Source organism: Telopea speciosissima, chromosome 8, assembly GCF_018873765.1.
Source record: "Telopea speciosissima isolate NSW1024214 ecotype Mountain lineage chromosome 8, Tspe_v1, whole genome shotgun sequence".
Classification (NCBI taxonomy): Eukaryota; Viridiplantae; Streptophyta; class Magnoliopsida; order Proteales; family Proteaceae; genus Telopea; species Telopea speciosissima.
Genome location: NC_057923.1, coordinates 41,592,780 through 41,612,249, shown reverse-complemented (window position 1 = coordinate 41,612,249; position 19,470 = coordinate 41,592,780). Strand labels below are relative to the sequence as shown.

The 19,470-nt window shown below is 37.2% G+C and overlaps 1 long non-coding RNA gene across 1 annotated transcript; it reads right to left on the bottom strand.

Annotated features, from left to right (window-relative positions):
* Positions 1-2,242: 2,242 nt before the first annotated feature.
* Positions 2,243-17,424, bottom strand: LOC122672895. Its single transcript, XR_006334505.1, has 3 exons — positions 17,413-17,424; positions 17,121-17,123; positions 2,243-2,369 (listed from the first exon to the last, which is right to left on the bottom strand). It is a non-coding gene; the product is annotated as an uncharacterized LOC122672895 (long non-coding RNA).
* Between the last annotated feature and the right edge of the window lie 2,046 nt (positions 17,425-19,470).

The window sequence follows — 19,470 nt, the reverse complement described above, 5'->3', positions numbered from 1 at the left end:
TGATATGGTTTTGTCTGAACTATCATGGAAGTCATATTTCTCTAGGGTTTACGGCAACCTCCACCAAGTGGGCACCTTACCTTAGAGATCAACAGAAGAGCTCGCTAAGAAATACGGCCCTGTAATGGTCTTACGCTTGGGCTTTGCTCCAACAGTGGTCGTCACATCACCAGAGAAAGAGGTTTTGAAGAACCAAGATGCCCAAATGTCCACCCCCCCCCCCCCCTTTCAGGGCATGTTCGTCACTCTCTGCTCTTCTTCTTCTTCTTCTTTTTCGGCTGCTGGCGGAAGAGGTTCGATCGAGTATTCAGAGGGAAAAAAAAAGGGTGGTGCTGCCTGTGGAATCGAAGGGGGTTGGTTGGGTTTCAGCGAGAGACGGTAGAGGTACAGGGTTGCTGCGGGAAAGGAATGGGGTTTCTGTGGTTTGAAGTTCTTTTTTTTTTTTTGAGTGTGTGGGAATCGACTAGAGTTTGGAGGCTATCTGAACCCTGGTTTGAGAGAAATAAAAAACCCCAGCAAGGTCCACAATCCATCCTCTAATTTCCAAAATGATGTCTTGCTTTATTTTCAATTCTTCTTGGTATTCAAGTACTAATGTATGGTTGAATTCCATACCTGTTCCCTTTATAATGTCTTTTGGGTTGATATTTCTACTCTACATCTTTGTCAATGAGAACATAATAGACGTAATTTTGTTTGAGAATACTATTCTTCAAAAGATTGGGGATTTGCTCACCTATGGAGGTCATTCACCATTTTTAACCTCCTCCCCCACACACACAAAAAAAAAAAAAAAAAAAACGAGAAAAAAAAACCCACCTTTGTGTTGGTAAATACAGGTTCCCTACCATTATCTTTCTCTTCTTTGTTCAATATTATATTTGGATTGGAATTTGAATGGGTTGAGCATCATGTCTGGGAGTGGATTCACTGTCCTGGTTCTGAAATTTTATAAATAAGAATAACTATAATTTTGGATGAATAAAGCAAAACTGATTCTTAAATTCGTGAAATGATTCCAGCAATTGATTAATCCTAGAATAATTTTTTTGCATGAATTCTGAGGTCTCGGGGACAAGCAAGAGGTTGGCTAGTGAAAATTATCCAAAACATGTAAGATGTTGTTAGTCTTGCTCTGGAGTAAGCTATTATTGTGAAATCAATTAATATATTGTATTTGGAAGAATAATCCCACATCAGTTACTACTAAGCTCTTCCGTCCCCTCATGTACTTGTGAGTTTCTGATCCACCTTATAGTTAGAACTTTTGAGATGAAAACTTATGCGGACACTGATATTTTCTTCTCAATCCAAAGAACTCCTCAGGAAACTAGTAATCAGTTCATTAGTTATTATAAATAAAGAACAAAAGGCATACTAGCCCACAGATTTGATATTTTAAAAAACCAGCTCTATGTGAGTGTGTGCATTGTGGTGAATCAGTCACAACCCATGTGGTGAAGCAAGTGGCAATCCTAGGTGGAGAATCCTTGGTCTGGGACTAGTGGTGAAGCCTTTCCCACAGGCCATGGATGGATTACACTTTGCACATATCCCCTTCTTCTTCTTCTTTTCTTCCTCTTACTGTTCTGCAGAATTTCCTGCAGGTATTCTCTCTCTACTGTGGCCTTCTCTTGGGAGATTCTAACTTATTGTGTTTTATCTAATCCTCTATTGCTGTTCTTATAGTTTCTCTCATCTTCAATTGATTAACATACTGTTACAGGTCTTGCAATAGTTATTTTTTTCCTTTTCCAAGTCTGGAACTTCAGCCTGTGTTTTCAGAGAATTTAACCATCAAATTAAGCTGGATTTGGATATGATTCCCTTTCCCTTCTAGTCCATACTACTCAAACTTGAAAACCATTGCACTGATGGATTGAGAGTTTTTAGTTTTCCTTACTATTTTCTATTTTCATTTACTTTCTTTTCTATCCACTTGTATTTCTCCTAATCTGACCATCACCTTGCTTTGATATTTTTACCACATACTCACCCTATTAGGGGAAATGCATTTAAAATATATCAGCATGCCTTGAGCTACTTGTGCAATGTGCATTTATAATCAGTATCAATACCTTCTTTTCTTACTTATTGTACATGTTCTCTATTAATGATGCTTCTCTGATGCATCTAGGACTTTGGATGTATGATAGCTCAACAAAAGTTATTACACTAGAAGTTAATACTCAAAAGATAACTACCACAGCAATAAGAAAGTTATTGAATGTAGATTTCTGGTGAATGGGTGATACTCTGTAATGGCAGAAACAGAAGATTACGGTGGTGGTGATTGGAGAGCACTGATTTCAAGCCCGAAAGGTCTATTCTCGGCTTTTCTCTCTGTAGGGTTTGCTTCGAGGTCTCTGCTCCCAATCTATCCATGAGAAAATCCTGTTAAGGCTCTTTTTTTGCACTGGAATTTTTATTGCATTTGCAGTATGGGTATTGGCGCAGAAAATTTAGAACTGATGTTGGCTAGATGAATTATTTTTGCTTCTCTTTATCTCCTTTTTCATTCTGATCCTGTCAAGGAGATCTCACTACATGTTGAGTTTCCTATTTTGAATGTAGCAATCACTTTTACAAATAAAGAGGAGGGGCATGTGGCCCATGATTTTGAAGAACAACATTATGCTCTCTTTGAGTTCTTTCTGCTTTTGAGATTCAGTTGCAGACCTTAGGTGGTAATTCCTATGATTGGTTGGTGGTGATACCAAGTCATTTCCTCTAGCCTTCTTCCATCTCTTGCTTTCTCTCACATAGTTTCCCTTACAGTTCTATCAATGTCCATCAGCCTTTCTCACTCCTACCATGGGTCACCTTAGGTAATATTCCTCTTATGTTCTCTTTATTTTTCATAACATACCATTCTGTAAACCATTGTTTCTGCAGGTTGGCACATTGATTATGTCAACTATCAACTCGTTAAATCAACATAACTTAGGTAAATCAGTTGCACTAGGTAGCTCAATCCCAAGACAAATAAAAAAAGCCAAAAATTAGAACCATAGCCTCCTAATTCAGCATGGATTTAAAGGTAAGGTAATTGGAAAATCTTTATAGATGCATTAAGACCTTTTTTATTCATAAGCATGTTCAAAACTCTACTTGATGGGTCTTTAGCTCAAGTTGGTAGAGCACTTGAAACACAAGCATGTTCCAAGAGATAGTGATTCAAATCCACTAAGATCCCTTTTATTCAACCGTTCAAAGCATAGTTAGTTAAGGTCATTTGAGAATGACAATTCTTAATCTTTTGTTTGAGTTCTTATAGCAAATTGATTGCTTTTGTAATAGGTGCAGCCAAGAGTCACCCATGTGTCTACATTATTAGAATTATTAGAATTTGAGATCTGTAGGAACTTTTATATTTAGTTTATCCTCTCTTAATTTCTTATGAATAAAAATTATACAAAAATTTATATTAAATGTCTCTTTCTTTTAGGTCAACATACTGCATATTTGCTTCTCCAAAGAAATCATGATGGGCCGTATAAGATGAACATGAATGTAAAAATAATGCTATAGTGGAACACTTCACATATACATTGTGCTTATGATTTAATGAAACTCTGGCACTAGATAAGGTGCTGGACAGGGTTAGATTAGCTGAGTTCTGGATGGTGTACTTGTTGCTCATTAATGACTTGTTATCTAATGAAGAAATAATTGATTTTGATCTTTCTCTTCAATAATTTTTTTCTTGTTTTGTTACATGATCTCTTGTTTTGTTCAATGCATGTGAGAACATTAGGAAGGGTTGTGGCAAAGTCTCAATTGAGTAATATCATTGAAGCATGGTTTGTGGCATGGTCTCATGGTTACCTATAAATTTCAAACTTTACTTGTTGGGTCTTTAGCTCAAATTGGTAGAGCACTTGGAACATGAGGATGTGTCAAGCATGTGCCAAGGCGATGGTGGTTCGAATCCTTCATGACCCTTTTTATTCAACTGTTTATAGAAGACAATCATGAGCATCATACAATGTCTGCTTCTCTGTATTCAATAATTTTTTTTTTTTTTTTTTTGTTGATAGTTTGAATGAATTTTGTTGCTTCTCTGGTTTTGAAGATGCAAAAACGAATGAGACATTTCCTATTTGTATTCTTTATAATTTTTGTATGTCTAATCGATCCATAAACTTTTGTGATTTATAGTGTTAATGACATTTTTGTAATTTGTAGTAACCTATTACTGCATCTGTCTTTTTTAATTTAATATACTCTTTCTTTGGAATTTTAATAAATTTTAATGTCCTAACATCATTGATTTTATATGTATTATACAATTAATGACACTTTTGTAATTTAGATTAATCAATACAAAACTATTACAGAAACGGATTTTATCAAACACCTTTTAGTATTAATAGTGTTTTGGATATGTTTTTGGAACAGGTTTTATCAAACACTTTTCAAGAAGCCGGTAACGTTATTCTGGTAACAGTAACACTAAAATATGTTTTTGATCAGAAATGACATAGAAACACTAGTAACGTTGTCAAACGGTGTCTTAAATATTTAGAATTTTTTTGGAAAACCTTAAATGCGACAAACCCGTAACATAACCGGTCAATAATGATACAATTAGGACACTCTTAATCTGTGTCTATTTCATGGGACAAGTCAACGGTTTTGGTTACATTGAGCAAAATCCGAATCCACATCCACTTCCCCTCCCCCTTTTAACGCATTAAATTAAAAAAAAAAATGAACAATGAGATAAAAGCAGTAGCCATGGCCCACCATGGAAATCATCGGAAATTTATAATCGTTTATTAATTTGTTCAATTTTAATTCAAGAACAATAAAAAATATTTATTAAATGATTCAATAACGATTGATTTTGAATTGATCAAAGAAATCCGTAAAAAGGTTGTTCGATGATCATGCAAATTAATCGACGATTTAGAGCAAGAGATGGATTTGGAGGAATCACCAGAAAATCTGTTCAAGGAAAATCAAATGTATAATCATTTTTACTAAGAGCAATGTGAATACCAATGATACATCACTACGATGGACTACACTATTAAAGTTAAGAAGTTTTTGAAAGATGATCAATAAGTCTAAAGAAGGTTGAAAACCTTTTTTTGTTTGTTTAGCAAAACAGATATTTTAAATCAAAATAACTAACTTGTTTGAAACTAATTAAGACTTATATTCTAATAGAATATTTCTAAAATTTCCTGAATCATTATTGTACACATATTAACCAGACGAAAAGACTGATTATTCTTGACATTCTATATACACTTATAGTGTTTTGTAGTTGATTCATACCATTAAATTTTATTTAATCTATTTTATTTCTTAAATTGTAATTAGAGGCTTAGAGCCCAAATGTTCATGGCTCAAGCCCAACAAAATGGGTTCATTATCAATTGATCGAAACTTGGTACCTAAAATTGATAATGACTCACGTCCCAAGGCATTTGGACTTTGAGCTGCCAGGTGTTGACATATCCACCTCGAACTGTCGCACTGCACACTTTCAAGGAATTGAAAAGGATTAAAATTCATAACACATGCATTTTGTATGAGAAATTGAAAATAAATTATCAATAAGTTAAAAGCAGTAGCAATATGGCCCATCAGAAACATAAATATATGTCTGTTTTTTTTTTGTACAAACATAAATATATGTCATATCTGTTGGACAAGTGTGTGTCCATCAAACCCGATTTGGTCCGGTTCACCCCGGTTCACCTTTGTATTGAACATTTATACATTTTAGTTTGATATTGTCACATGTAATATAAACTTTTTGAGCATTATGTGTCCCTAAGTTTTACTTAAAATGGTAGTCACGACTAGGGTTTGGGTTAGGCACCCTTATCATATGGTCGTCGCATTGGGTATGCCTAGATATGTGATGTCAGGGTACGAATGCGAGTGCTCACATGTTTGATGTGTGCATTGACGAAGAATCTACTTTGTCGATTCCCTCATGTATTATTGCTAGATGTAGGAAGGGATAGATATGTGTCACTGACACCCTATGCCTGAGGGAACCTTGTCACAGCAAAGTGTGACCGCATTCTTTGGTTCATCAATGACTGAGACTCAAGCGAGTCAAAGCCGATGTTCTGGGAATGCATGAACGCTTTGTGAGTGAAGGAGTTATCCAACATGGTCACCACTGCCCGTTTGGGGAACGCCAAGATAGAGACTGTCTGTGCATGGTCAGATCCGAATCTGGATCCAGTACCGTTTAGGAAATGGTTTTACAAAATTTATTTTACATAAAATGATACATTATTTATAGTTATTTTAAATAAAGTGTTTAATCGAGTTTTGCCGGACCCGATCAGATGCACAGACCCTCTTATATGGACATGTACTATGGATTGGGGTTTGGCAGTACATGTGTACATGCCCTAGATTCCATAATGATGGTGTTGATTAGTAGGGGGCTGTATATGATAAATAGTTATCATATAGGGAGTTATTTGAAATTTACTATTTTAATTAATATTTTATTTAATTAATGGATATGGTGCTAATTGTAATTATCCATTAAATATTAAATAAAGTAATTAATTAATACTTTCCCTATTAGATTCTGTTTCTTCACCTATGTAGCACTTTGAGTTTAAACAGAACTGTCAAACAAAGAGAGAGAGAGAGTCAGACTCTCACTGGGGTTTTAATAAATCCTACTAGGATTTAATTAAATCTAAATTCTATATAAAGGGGACCAAAACGTAGGAAGAGGGCAGAGTTCTGCGTTTCAGCCTGACCCCCTCTCTCTTGTGTTTTGGTCACTCTCTCTCCCTCTTGTGATCTCTCTCTTTCTTCTTCTAGTTTCTCTCACCTGTGTTTGAGAGTTAGGGTTTTAGAAATCTAAATCTGTGCTGAAGAATTGAGGGCATCTGGGATTGGCTTGAAGAACCTTGGTAGCACCATTGGATGTTCAGATCTGTTTACTTGGAGTGCTCACTGAAGGAAGAACCACTGTCTATTGGAGGAGCAACACTTGAGGCTCACTAGGTTAGCAGTTCTTTATTAATTCCTTCAGTTATTTAATTATTAATATTTATGGGATGCGAAAGAAACTCTAATCAATTTATTTTCGCTGCACATTCGAGTATGGGATGGATCCCTCTTGCCATGTAATGGACCAGAGATGAATTTCTCCGTCCCTATTGTGATAATTAATTTTATAGGATGCAATAGGGAAGGAGAAACCCTAATAGGGATGCATCAGGATTCCCATGGGCGACCATGGGAAACCTTAAAAATTCAATGGGGCACCCATGGGACAGCATGGGATAACCCAGGGCGTGCAATACCCTAATTGATTTATAATTGATTTCCCTAGGGAGCCGTGTTTTGATCCTTGAACCGTTGTTTGACCGACAATATCTTTATAAAACCTGCCCATCGTACGTTCTACATTTTTTTTTTTATTTTTATAGGTAAGATAAGGATTTGGAATCATTGCTTATGGCCTGTTTTTTGGGATATATTGCTGTTTTTTGTTGTTATCAGGTTAAGTATTTCATGATTCCAGCAGTATTACAAAATTTGGAGCTTCTTCTTGTTCTTCTTCTGGGTTTTTTCTTAAAATCTCTATTCCATGTTCACTGCTACAGATTTATCATTCTCAAATTTTCTTTATTAGAATGTTGAAAGAAGAACAGAATCTCAGAAGCAAGTGTTTTTAAGTGGGTCTTATTGCTCCTTTCCTTAGTAATCAGGTAAATGTAAACCATTCATCTATCCTTAAAGTTTAGGGGTTCTAGCATCTTTCTTTTTGTTCTTTTGGTTTCTTTGAACTAATTTCATTTTCATATGTGTTAAGTGTTGTGAGAAGAAAGCCCACCTTTGGAACAAGTAGTTAACCCAAACCATAAATCCAATCGCGAAAATTGTCAAATCATCATTGGACATGGCACAACTAGGCGTGCAATTAATCCCTTTTTTTTTCGGTAAATTAATCCCATCATACTCCAAGAAAAACCCTTTACCTTGTTATCATCATATTTTAAAGGTTATGAGTTGAGATGGCTAATCACAGTTTGAAACAATGATCTAATTCACATATAAACAGAAATCAGCTGGCCCAGATCACTGGTAGATCGTTTCACATAAGATATGTTCATGAAAGTCATTCTAGTTTATAGTATAGTTGAAAAATGGGGTTTTGACTGGGGTGAGTCGTACGAGTTGAGTCAAAATTTTGGAAAACCTGGTTAAGAGTCTTGTAGACTAGGTCATGATAAAAAATGACGAGACTGGGTCATAAATTGTCCGAGTCAAATAAAACTCTGTATTTTTACTTGAATCATGACAAACTCGATGAGTATAGTCATTTTTAAAAAAACCATAAAGCCGATTCACTTAGAAACTGAGTTGAGTACAATACTAAATCTGTATTTTAAAATAGTAATACACCCTCAACTATTTGACTCCCTTCTCTTGTTTGATGGTATAAACTCAAAACGCATTGATATATGATTCTTTATTTTATCTGGTTTTTTACATATTTTTTTTATTTTATTTTTACTAATTTATATAGATTTACTGTATTAAAAATAAAAAAAGGTGACTCGCCTTGCTCGGGTTTGACAAGACCGAGTCACTAGATTTTTCTGAAAGATGAGTCGAGTCAAAAAACCTAGTTGTCTAACAATTACTTTATTGTCATTATCTTTTTCTTTTTTTTTGGGCAGAATAGTTAATGAATTAAAATCCTCTGCAATACGGCGGGGCGATAGTGCACATTCGACGGCATAACAGAGGCCATGTGTGCAATGTGTGCCACGTGGCCTCTGCTGGGCCATCCGACCAATAGTTAATAGCTATTTCGGGAAGAAGAAATAAAGAAGAATCACTCCAAAGTGGAGCAGAGTAGGGCTTTCGAAGTCCATAAGCCTTTGGGACGTGAATCATCAGACACTTTGATGGCAAATTATTGAGGGGTCAAACAAAAATAAGTTTGATACCTCAGGTGAAGTTACTTTTGTGAATTTTTTTTTTAGTGTTGTTATTAGCGTAACAAGGGTGTGTTACTTTTTCAAATGTAACAAAAAGGTGAAAAGACTATTATATATAAAAAACAGAACAAATAAGTATCATTAAGCAGGACAATATGGACATTTCATTATTTTATTAAAATCTCATATTTATAATATAAAATAATATTTTAAAAGGATATTTCTGTCATTTAACAACCTACACTACCTCTCTAATACACGATTGCAATTACAGTTCTTTTTGTGCCGGAGAAGCCACTAGAGAACCTAGCTTCACCCCGTTGTGGAAGAATTCGAGTGAGAAGGCAGCACAAAAGCCCTAACTTGATTGCCGCTTGCCTCTCTCACGGTCTCCTTTCTCAACAGTCCGGCGCACCCTCACGTCTCCTGGGAAGGTTTCGATACCTGTTTTCTAACATATCGTTTGTGAGTCTTGCAAAATCACCCATATACCTGCCGTAAGTGCTCTGTTTTGGATTTTTTGGTTGGTTCTGCTGGTTCCAAGTTTGAATGTGGGCCCCCCATTTTTATTTTTTATTTTTTATTTTTGTTGGTTGGTTCTGCTGGTTTTGCTGTAGTTGGTGACTTGTGCTCCATAATTTATTGTGTGATTGCCTCTCTCTCACGCAGGTGTTTCTCCCTCATTCGATCGCTTGCCGGATAAGCCGCCGGAGAACCTAGCCTCACCCCGCTGTGGAAGAATTCAAGTGAGAAGGCAGCACAAAAGCCCTAACTTGATCGCCGCTTGCCTCTCTCACGGTCTCCTTTGTCAACAGTCCGGTGCACCCTCACCTCTCCTGTGAAGGTCTTAGCTTAAATTGAGTCTTTAGCTCAAAAAGGAAGAGCAACTGGGGTTACACCCAGGAGATGATGGTTCAAACCCATCCAGGCTCTCATGTGTTATATGGCTTTTTTTTTTTTTGCTTGGAATTCCTCAGCTAGATAGAGAGAGCAGTCTCTCTCATTGTAATCTCCATTAATTGGGCAGCAATCTCTCTCATTGTATGTCTCTGCTTTGGGTCATTGTATCTTCTTCCAATCTCCATAAACAAGCTCTAGGCAACTAATTGTTGCTTTAGACCAATGAAAAACATAATGTTATTGTCCTTCAGTTCCTTGTTTGAATAAAAAAAATATAGAACTCATAGGCTTGGAATGTTGAACTATTGAAGGAGTGGAGTTCTATTTTATCAAGGCTGCAGGCAGGGGCATAGGGTACCTAGTATGAATTACGTAAATTCATCATGAAGTAGAACTTTGAAAAAACACTGGAAATTGAAATTTCATGTCATTTCCAAAGTCAAAATCTTATTCTAAAATTCCTTGGCGATGGAATCACAACTTGGGTTTGAATAGAAAATCTGTTATGAAATGCCAAGAAAATCCACTAAAAAGTAAGCATCTAAGATAACATCTCCAGAACAGAGACAATTTGAAAGAACTTATATACAAAGAATTTAACTCTGTGAATTTGAACTATATTAACGATTTAACAGTAACAGCAATCAGAATCAGAGAAAGAATGTTTGAAGTTCAAAAATCAGAATTTTGAAGAAGTTGTCTAGAAGTAGGATTTCTGAAAATCGATTTAGTTTTTGAAAACATTAACTAAAACTATAACTACAAACAGAAACCCCAGTTACTCTTCCATGAACTACAAACGTGAACTAAAACTAGAACTCAATAGCAGTCCCGGTGGGTTCGAACCACCATCTACTGGGTGTAACCCCAATTGCTCTTCCATTTTGAGCTAAAGACTCACCTACATGGTTTGATCATTAGATGAAGCACAAGCTGCTGCTACCACTGTTACAGCATATTGTAAATAAATTAGTCAAGACCGAAAAAACCCTCTTTCCTGAAAATTATGATACTCTAAGCCTGCAATGGCTTCATCCATTATCACTGGATCAGAAGAATCGATATGTCAATGATCCAGCAAATCACATGTCCCCATGGTTTTAAATAATCCTCCGAAAACTATGCCAAGAATAAAAAATTATATTGTACCAGCAAATGACATATTCGACTGCATATATCTTCCAATATATGAAAAATAATCAAACTTCCTCTTCCAAAGGTGAATCTTCTCTGTGCAAATGACATATTCAACTGCATATTGAACCTTTATTAGCAGAAAAGATTTGAAACCAGAGAATATTCATTTACACTTGGTTAAGGCAATACAAATGTAATAAAGACAGTGATCATGAGTTCACATCATGAATGACTAATGGCTGCCATGGAAAAATATTTTGCAGATACATGCAAGGAGCTGAATTAGTGATGGCAAAGGCAGGTTTCACTAAACCATAACCCCACCCTTTAGGAATATTGCAAAACCATAAACAACCTGACTTGCTAAACATTCATGGGGCTCATAATTTCACAAGGTAACAGGGGTGGGTACACAAAAATAACCGATTGTACCCAATGAAGGTCTAACAATTCCCGATCCGTGAGGATGAGGCAGGCACATAAATGCTTGAACCTGCTCCACTGTAATCCCTATTGAGTTTTAACAAAATATTTGGAATTTACTACAAGCACCAAGTTTAGAAGGGCCAATCTAAGCTGCAAGAAATATGATGCTTGCAACCATCTGAACCGTAATTTGACTGATACCATAGCAGAGATTGATGATAAAATAGTTCATTTTTCTCATTGGCAAGAGTAACTGAATTATTTGGATACAATGTAACATAAACATACAAAAAAAGAGAATTTCTACCAAAGTATAATCACCTACATATAGAAACACAGGAAAAAAGGTGATAGAAAAAACAGCATTCTCTATATATCCATACCAACACCCCCCCCCAAAAGTAATAGAAATTAAATGACAGCAGATCAGTGAATCTGATTTTGGTCAAACCATGTTGAACGTAAATCTATTAAAGGAGACCAACATATAAAATCTCAGATTAATCTAAAGGTTAGCTACTGAGATAAGAGTTTTCCTAATGCTGTTAGGAACCTCAATAAAACAGGGTAATAGAACTTCCCCGATTCTGCTGATAAGAGGTGTGAGAAAAAGGTTGTCATTTTCTAAGGTTGGGAAATGGGGACTTGTAAATGTCGAAAAGTTTGTCATAGGACTTGTGTAAAGATATGGACTAAGCTTTCCTACACCCAATGTCGTGGACTCATGGGAGAATCCCTTGACCGAGGGGTTCGAATGGTGTCCATAGGGGTATCGCGCAACATAAGGGTGGTAGTTTCGACCATTTGTAAATGGAGGGGTAGACATTGTCAGCCATTGATGGCTGTCTTTTTCTTACCGTGCAGTGAATGGAAATTTTCTCCTAAATATATTGTATGGCTTACAAGCAACCTTATGGGGAATGGAAAAAAAATGAAGCAATTGCTGGGTGCAAGTCTACATGATTTGGGATGAGAAACTCAGTCCTAATCTAAAAAAGAGCATACCCAAAGCACAAGGCTCCTGCCATTGTAGGATCTTTGGGAGTGTTATAATGTACACAACTTTACTTACCCTTTGCTTCGCAAAGAAGCTGTTTCTCAATTCGAACTTGTGACCAATGTGAAGCTCAGTTCTAATCTGTTGTGGAAGATAGGAGTTTAGAAAGATAAGAAAAGCAAGTCTTTGATAAGATTTTTCACATGCAAAAAAACAGTATTCAGTAAGATATCTAAATTCTAACTGTATTCAAGGCCAGAGACACTCCATTCATCATCTACCAGATCATTTGTATTCAAGTCTAGGGGTGGTGGATGCCTTGGTGTGGGTCATGTTCTTGTGTGGAATATGGATAGAAGTGCCTTGATAGTGTTCGGCAGCTCAGTCACTTGGCCACCTGCCACGATAGCACGTGCTTGCTCAAAGAAAAATACTTGTACCACCATCCTCAGTAGCAGCAACTCGTTTTGTGCTGCATACATGCATGCTTCCATTGAAAGCGTCTTGCAATCTAGGATGCGGCACAACTGTTTACGTTCACTCTTGTTGAGGTTTGTGTGTGCCTGAATGATCAGACAGAGAGAAAGAAAATTATACGCATAAGAAGTGATTTTTGTCTTACTAATAAATGGGTAAAATCCATACTTGAAGCATGATTTGTGTCCATTATTCTCTAAGAAAGACTTCCTTGACACAGAAAACAACACAGGATGGGGGACTAGTACTTCTTGTCAATAGAGATCTCAGTAAAAAAAAAAAAAAAACTGATGCAACTCTACTACATGCATGCAAATCTAACACAAGTTGATCATGGAAATCTAACACATGCACTAAATAATTTGATCAGGTTCAAATATACCCTCTTGGACGGCTAACAAAAAACTAATGCAACTCTACTACAGGCAAATCTAGTAGCAAAAATTATTACAGTATACAGTAGCAAAATTTATCTAACACAAGTTGATCATGGAACATCTGTCTTAAAAAAAAAAAATGGCATATAGGAAAAAGAAAAAAGAAAAAAGAACATTTAGTGTGACTCACAACAAGAGTTTCAATTGATTATTAGATCTAATTACTCATTCCATCAATTTCCATAAGTTGTAGAGGAATTTTTTATTTTTTTTATTTTTTTTTATAGATAAGTATATAATTACTAAATCAATGAGGCAATGGAAGAGCTGGTATATACATCACTTATTGTAGAAGAATTTGATTGGGGAAAAAAAACGACGTCAAAATCTAGTGCCTATAACTACTTATAACACAACCACTGGCTTAGAAATGTCTGCTTTAGCACAATATTAAGGCTTGATATTTACCACTTTCTCAATACTAACCTGAAAATTTTAACATTTTTATTTCCTCACTGAAAGATTAAGCACCATCGTGAGCCTTCTCCATATCTGGCTCTTTTTGCATAATTTCTCAGTTGATCAATCAAAGTCCTTACTGTATCTGATAATTAATTCCCCCACCAGGAAAATCTCAAATCTAATTTTCGGGCAACTCCACTTAATTCTCAGATCAAGTCAAGCTTATATATACCAATAAAGAAATCAAATGAAACAAATCTTCATCCAGTTTATCGTAATTCCCAAGCTATTTTTATTCAGACTTCCAACTTTATAATTGCAAGACCCAACATGAGTAAATACTCAGAAGGAAAAAGAAGTGCATAAGCAAGAAAAGAAACCAACTATGATTCCAGGAAAAGGGGAAAAAAGAAGCAAAATGTAGCTCTTTACTGTTTCAAGACAGAGGCATTAGGACTAACAACGACAAATACATGCCAACCCATAATGCTCCACAGACCAAATCACCACCAAATTGGGAAACAAACTGATCTGCCAATATCAAAGACAAATGAATACGAGTAGTTTAATTCAACCAAAATAAAAAAAAAGAAAGTTACCGAATTGTAATTCACCCATATCAATTTCTCGCTAAGATAATCTCACTCAATCTGAATCTTACTCAATCTCTCTCTCTCTCTCTCTCACACGGAGATTGCACTCAATCTCTCTCTCTTGCTCTTTGGAGATAATCTCTTGGAATTGGTCTAGAGACTTTCCATTTGAATGAACCAAAGTCGTGTCATTCTTCTACCCCAAAAAACAAAAAAAAAGTTGTGTCATTCTTATCTCTTATAAATTGAAGCCACAGTGGGTAAAAACCATGGTTCTAAGTAGGGTACCGGTTTTCTACCCAAAAAAAAAGTAGGGTACCGGTTTTGCACCTTGCCGATCCTAATATCGTATTGGTGACACAATACAAACAAGGGGTAAATCTATCAAAAAAATTATTTTTAAAGGAAGATTAGAGGAAAATTTATCCTATATGACCGATCCTTGTAGATACCGATCTGATATCGTAACGGTTTCCTAGTTAACCGATACTCGTTCTGATACCTTGCACTAAAACCATGGATGGGCCTAGAGGTGTCAACTGGTCGGGCCTAATGGGTTTGAAACCATTTAATAAATGGTTCATTTATAGTATCAAAATTCAGACCGTTTAATTAAACAGTTTAACCGAAATAGAACGTTTAACACTCTTAGATGTCAAATGTGCCAAAATCAAACAGAAATCGTTTACCGAAACAAAACCGAACCGTTTAATAATAGAATTAGTTATGGTTTCAAAATTGAGACCGTTTAATTAAACGGTTTAAACTGAACTGGACTGTATAACACTCTTAGATGTACATAAATGTGCCAGAAGTAAATAGAAACCATTTAACGAAATTGAACCGTTTAAATCGAAATTGTGAAAACGTTTAATAAATGGTTCCGTTATGTTTCAAAATTGAGACCATTGAATGAAACGGTTTAAAATGAATTGGACCATTTAACACTCTTGGATGTACATAAATGTGCCAAAAGTAAATAGAAACTGTTTACCGAAACCGAACCGTTTAAACCGAAATCGCAAATCGTTTAATTTTTCTGCTTCGAATATGGTTTCATTGATACCATTTAATTAACCGGTTTAACCGAAACCAAATCATTTAATATCCTTAATTTAGGCTACAACATGGACACATTTCTATTCGATCAGTTTGGTTGGTTTTCGCTCTATAATCGAGCTTAAAGTAAGGGAGATAATCGAGATTTAAACAAGCTAATAGTTGGATTGTGCTATAAGTAGTAATAGAGCTCAAACAGTTGGTTATCTGTCGGTCATAGTACATGAAAACATAGAATTGGACATCTTGGTTAAACTTGTGGAAATGTGAAAATGTGAAAATTTGGTCAAATGATAGTTGTACAAACAGTCCTTGATCGCCTTACACAAAGAAGCTCTTGGACTCACTCATCCCAACGGTTGTCCACGCTACCGTTATCTTGTCTCAGACGGACGACGAATCTTTGTCACCCAGTTCATGATGGATTATGAAATCCCTGATGAAGTTGCTGCCGATACATTCCAACTGATCGACCAGCTCCAGACACTTTCTCCCGTCCTCGACATCCCTGGCACTCTCCTCGCCGATGTTGCCGAAGCAGTTGAGACCATGGCCGCCGCTGATGCCGCCGAACTTGCTGCTCAAGAAGCCGACGCTGATGCTCTCCTCAACGAGCCCAATCCTCTCTTTGCCGGTCACGAAGACGACGATGTCAACCTTGGATCAGACTAACGTCATCCTCGACATCAGCATGGTCCCACATGAATAGTGCAGCCGCCCTACGTCACCTGACCTCAGTGAATAGTGTCGCCGCCCTACGTCACCCATGACATCATCCGGACCCATAAACAGTGTTAAATAGTACCAGCCGCCCTACGTCAGCACACGTCAGCAGTTACTGTTCCGGAATTGAAATAAAATTTTGGAATCCGTAGCCGACCTCTCCCTCTATATAAGGCAGCTCATTTCTTCAGAGAAAGCAGACCTAGCTCCGCCAGCTCTCGAGTTCCGCCTCTCGCCCCTCTCTCTGATCTTCTCTTTCTCTTCGATCTCCATTTCGATACCTTCTTTAAGGATCGATCCCCCCGTATGTAATTTGGTATCAGAGCCTTAGTACGCTCTTTTTCGTTTCTTTGTAAGCGCACCTGACCAAACAGGTATAGAATTTGTTAATGATCTCTAGATAGTATCGAGGATCTACAAAGGATCGTCAATCCTATCTTCAGATCAGCAACAGAGTGAAAGAGGCAGACTTATTGCCAACTTATTGTAAGGATATGCACATATATTGAAGTTTCTTTTCTGTATTTTCATTTCTGTTCTTTGTTGAGACTTATGCGCACACAACCGAAGACTATCTGCAAAGTGATAGATCGCTGAGGGTTACCCCCTTTGAGTACTGCGAAGGTCGTTTCATCGATCTAGAGTTCCGGTTAGCACACACACAGGTTGGTTTAATTGCTGTTTTGTGTCTTCGCTTTTATCTTGTGATGTCCACGGCCATATATTTGCATAGGAGATTGATGTCCTGAGGAACACCAGGTTGGAAGAACCGTACGTGTTTAGGACCCTTGTCTCTCCCAGTATTGCAAACGAGTTTAGCCCCCAGGACATTATCTTTTTAATTGCTTAGTTGTTTAATGGCTTCTTTTCCTCCTTGTTTCTGTGATGACCCGCTCATCCCATATGACCACAGTATTCATGCACAGCATGATCGCACTAGCACTAGCGGTGCACTTAATTGTTTAATTGATCTCACAATAGAACATAATGAAAAAATATCAAAAAAATTAGATACTACTCTCACTCTCTTGTCGGATCTGGTTAGAACCCAACCAGAAACACCCCCTGAGTGCCCTCCCCGGGCTACTTTTCTTGTTATTAGCACTTTAACTGAGGATTCTTCTTCTAACCCTCCTCAAGATGATAATTATATTTATCATAAAGAAATTATGGATCATTAGAAAGACCGATATAAAGACTCCACAGATGACTTTGAAAAAACCCGCCTTCTCTCCATGATGCAACAATTCTATGTTGACAACCAACAGAGTTTTGTCGCACATAATTTTGTGCTTTTCCCGGACGATGAAGATGACGAAATTCTCAATGAATCTTCCTCTGATTCCGCTTCGTCCTCCTCTGACTCAGACTTTGAGTCACCCCCCGAGTCTATCCCTGACTCACCTCCTGTTACCCACAGTACCCCAACTGTCGGTCAACCTTCTTCTAAACGCAAGGTAGGTCCAACAGACCATCTTGACACTGATGCGGACTTTCAACCCACACTGGGGCCCGCACTTCTTTTGGTACTGACGACTTCTTTACCACCAACCCTGAGGTTCCCATCCTTACCCGAAAGGACGACCTCCATAAATATGGGTTAGCCTCCTATGGCACTTATTTGGATCTTACCAATATTGCCATTAAGGATTATGATAAGGCAATCACAGAATGGGCTCAAACCTTTTCTTTGTTGATTACCAACAACAAGACCACATGGAAAGTAGAACAATTCCTTGAATACTTTTGTGGTTCCCTGCAAGGTGATGTCTTGCAATTTATTAAAAAGTTTGACCAAACGGAAGATGGGAAAGTTGCCAAAACAACCCTTCTGACCTATGTCTCTAACCCAGAAAAGGTCTTGGTCGAATTCACGAAGCTCTTAAAATCCGAGTTTTGTGGTTACCATCACCCTGACAAGCTTGCAGAAGATGTCAGTTTCAACCTCACCAAGATTAAGCTTAACAATTTAAATGAATTTGAAGCTTTTTCTAAAAAATACATGTCTCTTTTTCAATTATTAGATCCATCACAATCTGATTATTGGAAGGAACAATTCTTTCCTAAACTCCCTCCTCCATGGGATGAACTATGTCACACGACATACCCTGGTTTCATCAACGATTCCAAATCTGTTGATACCCTTGGCAACCGAATCAATTTCGTGTTTCGCCACATCCTTGATCACTGTTTAAAGGCACGTGCTGCCAAACAGTTAAAACAGAGAGTCTCTCCTGGTCTCTGCAAAGATCTTCTTCAAAACGAATTTGAGTTTGGTACCAAGCCATCTCATTTCTCCAAATCCAAACCCAAGTCTTTCAAATCCTATCCTTTTCGTTCTAAGAAAAAAAGGTATCATTGGAAGAAATTCCATAAAAAAGACTTTCCAAAGGACTTTTCTTCGTCCAAAGACAAACGTTTCACCAAAAAACGTTTTGTTTCCAAACGTACCCCTTACACTGGTAAAAAGGACAAATCTCAATGTACCTGCTACCTCTGTAATGAAAAAGGCCATTTTACAAATGAATGCCCTAACAAATCTAAGAATGCCCGTAAAATGATTCGATACCTTGACGAATGCAATTACGAGATTCTTTTCTTCTCCGAAGTTTCTGACCCCACAGAACTTCTCTATGAAGTCTTCTCTGAATCAGAGTGCTCTGATTCTGATGACGACTCCTCTGATTTCATCTTTATGAAAAACAAGTCCACAACCGATTCGACTCCTATTGAAATCCAACCGATTCCCTCTTCTGAAAACGACTCGGTTTCTCTCAATCACCTTATTCGTGAAGATGTCTCTTTTGACCCTAATCTCTTCACTAAGCTTAAATCAATTAAGCATGACGAGGTTTACAAGCTTTCCAAGCTTAACCTCTGGTCTCGGCATTTCTTTGACCAAGCATGTGGCAATTCCACTGCTCAGTCTACAGATGACGCGTCTCTTGAGATCTCCCTGTTCAATCCGGCTCAAATCCAACGATTGGTAGCCAAACATCCTCGTTTGAGATACATTCACATTGGTCTCATTCAGATTGAACTCACGGCTCTCTTTCGTCAAGGCATAGACACTCCTGTTATCATTGCTGTCTTTGACAAAAGATTCCTTTCCGACCCAACTAATGCCTTAATCGGCAGAATTGAGTCAAACCTCATTCACGGTTCGGTCTGGTTCAAACTTAGACCCAACTTCTTCCTCTCTGTCCAGGATCCAAATCTTTGTGATTCAGTGGTTCTTAAAATTAAGACCCAATGGACCGGCATGAAGGCAGACAGCCATAATCTCGCTGTTAGTTGGAAATATTTGCATGAGCTAACCAATGTTACCTCTACCAAACTATTGCCCCTTCCGGATAAACGGTTCGTCGAACTTT